The sequence below is a fragment of the Tasmannia lanceolata genome, unplaced genomic scaffold (assembly GCF_043159265.1).
Source record: "Tasmannia lanceolata isolate RefF3 unplaced genomic scaffold, GAP_Taslan_0.1 ptg000055l, whole genome shotgun sequence".
NCBI classification, from domain to species: domain Eukaryota; kingdom Viridiplantae; phylum Streptophyta; class Magnoliopsida; order Canellales; family Winteraceae; genus Tasmannia; species Tasmannia lanceolata.
In genome coordinates this window covers 294493-297693 of record NW_027518732.1, presented here as the reverse complement: position 1 = coordinate 297693, position 3201 = coordinate 294493, and positions in this window count along the sequence as shown.

Here is a 3201-nt window from a genome sequence, read left to right as displayed (position 1 = left end):
GATTCTATTTCAGGGAAAGAAATCTCATTTCAAAATTTGTTGGGATGAGAGTTGTAGTCCATTTTATAAAGAGTGTGCGAAACGTCACCCAAAATTAAAACCACCATAACTCTCGCATTTTAAGTCCAAAAGTGGTGAAATTTCTACCAATCGGAGGTCCTAAGATTCTATTTCAGGGACAGAAATCTGATTTCAAAATTTGTTGGGATGAGAGTTGTAGTCCATTTTATAAAGTCTGTGCGGAACGTCACCCAAAATTAAAACCTCTATAACTCTCTCTCACTTTAAGTCCAAAAGTCGTGAAATTTCTACCAATCGGAGGTCTTCAAATTTCTTTCAGGGGAGAGAAATCTCGTTTCAAAATTCATTGGGGTGAGAGAGTTGTAGTCCGTTTTATAAAGAGTGTGTTAAATGTCACCAAAAATTAAAATCTTCATAACTCTCTCATTTTAATTGCAAAAGTGGTGAAATTTCTACAAATTGGAGGTCTTCAAATTCTATTTCAATCGAAAAAATCTCATTTAAAATTAGCGGGGGCGAGAGCGTTTTGGTCGATTTTATAAAGAGTGTGAAACGTCACCCAAAATTAAAACCTCCATAACTCTCGCATTTTAATTCCAAAAGGGGTGAAATTTCTACCAATCGGAGGTCTTCAAATTCTCTTTCAGGAGAGAGAAATCTCGTTTCAAAATTCATTGGGGTGAGTGAGTTGTAGTCCGTTTTATAAAGAGTTTAACGTCACCAAAATTAAAACCTGCATAAGTTTCGCATTTTAAGTGCAAAAGTGGTGAAATTTATTGCAATTGGAGGTCTTCAAATTCTCTTTCAATGGAAGAAATCTTGTTTAAGATTAGGTGGGCTGGGACTGTTTTGGCGCATTTTATAAAGAGTGCGAAACGTCACCCAAAATTAAAACCTCCATAACTCTAGCATTTTAAGTCCAAAAGTGGTGAAATTTCTACCAATCGGAGGTCCTAAGATTCTATTTCAGGGAAAGAAATCTCATTTCAAAATTTGTTGGGAAAGAACTCTCTCTCACTTTAAGTAAAAAAGGGGTGAAATTTCTACCAATTGGATGTCTTCAAATTCTCTTTCAACGGAAAAAATCTCATTTAAAAATTCGGTGGGATGAGGGACTTTTTGTCCATTTTATAAAGAGTGTGTGAAACATCACCCAAAATTAAAAGCACCATAACTCTCTCATTTTAAGTCCAAAAGTGTTGAAATTTCTACCAATCGGAGGTCCTAAGATTCTATTTCAGGGGAAAGAAATCTCATTTCAAAATTTGTTGGGATGAGCGAGTTATAGTCCATTTTATAAAGAGTGTGTGCCACGTCACCCAAAATTAAAACCTCTATAACTCTCTCTCTCACTTTATGTCCAAAAGTGGTTAAATTTCTACCAATCGGAGGTCTTCAAATTCTCTTTCAGGGGACAGAAATCACGTTTCAAAATTCATTGGGGTTAGAGAGTTGTAGTCTGTTTTATAAAGAGTGTGTTAAACGTCACCAAAAATTAAAACCTCCATAACTCTCTGATTTTAAGTGCAAAAGTGGTAAAATTTCTACCAATTGGAGGTCTTCAAATTCTCTTTCAATGGAAAAAATCTCATTCAAGATTAGCGGGGGTGAGAGCGTTTCGGTCCATTTTATAAAAAGAGCAAAACGTCACCCAAAATTAAACCGCCATAAGTCTCTCATTTTAGCTTCAAAAGTGGTGAAATTTCTACCAATAGGAGGTCTTCAAATTCTCTTTTACCGGAAAAAATCTCATTTAAAAATTCGGTGGGATGACGGAGTTTTTGTCCATTTTATAAAGAGTGGTGTGAAACGTCACTCAAAATTAAAACCTCAATAAGTCTCGCCTTTTAAGTCTAAAAGTGGTGAAATTTCTACCAATCGGTGGTCTTAAGATACCATTTCAGGGGAAGGAAATCTCATTCCAAAATTCATTGCGGTGAGAGAGTTGTAGTCCGGTTTATAAAGAGTGTGATAAACATCACCAAAAATTAAAACCTCCATAACTCTCTCATTTTAAGTGCAAAAGTGGTGAAATTTCTACCAGTTGGAGGTCTTCAAATTCTCTTTCAGTGAAAAAATTCTCATTTAAGATTAGGTGGGGTGAGAGCGTTTTGGTCCATTTTTTAAAGTGTGCGAAACGTCACCCAAAATTAAAACCTCCATAACTCTCTAATTTTAAGTCCAAAAGTGGTGAAATTTCTACCAATCGGATGTCCTAAGATTCTATTTCAGGGAAATAAATCTCATTTCAAAATTTGTTGGGATGAGAGTTGTAGTCCATTTTATAAAGAGTGTGCGAAACGTCAACCAAAATTAAAACCTCTATAACTCTCTCACTTTAAGTCCAAAAGTGGTGAAATTTCTACCAATCGGAATTCTTCAAATTTTCTTTCAGGAGAGTGAAATCTCGTTTCACAATTCATTGGGGTGAGAGAGTTGTATTCCGTTTTATAAAGTGTGTTAAACATCACCCAAAATTAAAACCTCCATAACTCTCTCATTGTAAGTGCAATAGTGGTGAAATTTCTACCAATTGGAGGTCTTCAAATTCTCTTTCAGTGGAAAAAATCTCATTTAAGATTAGGTGGGGTGAGAGCGTTTTGGTCCATTTTTTAAAGTGTGCGAAACGTCACCCAAAATTAAAACATCCATAACTCTCTCATTTTAAGTCCAAAAGTGGTGAAATTTCTACCAATCGGAGGTCCTAAGATTCTATTTCAGGGAAATAAATCTCATTTCAAAATTTGTTGAGATGAGAGTTGTAGTCCATTTTATAAAGAGTGTGCGAAACGTCAACCAAAATTAAAACCTCTATAACTCTCTCACTTTAAGTCCAAAAGTGGTGAAATTTCTACCAATCGGAATTCTTCAAATTTTCTTTCAGGAGAGTGAAATCTCGTTTCACAATTCATTGGGGTGAGAGAGTTGTATTCCGTTTTATAAAGTGTGTTAAACATCACCCAAAATTAAAACCTCCATAACTCTCTCATTGTAAGTGCAATAGTGGTGAAATTTCTACCAATTGGAGGTCTTCAAATTCTCTTTCAGTGGAAAAAATCTCATTTAAGATTAGGTGGGGTGAGAGCGTTTTGGTCCATTTTTTAAAGTGTGCGAAACGTCAACCAAAATTAAAACCTCTATAACTCTCTCACTTTAAGTCCAAAAGTGGTGAAATTTCTA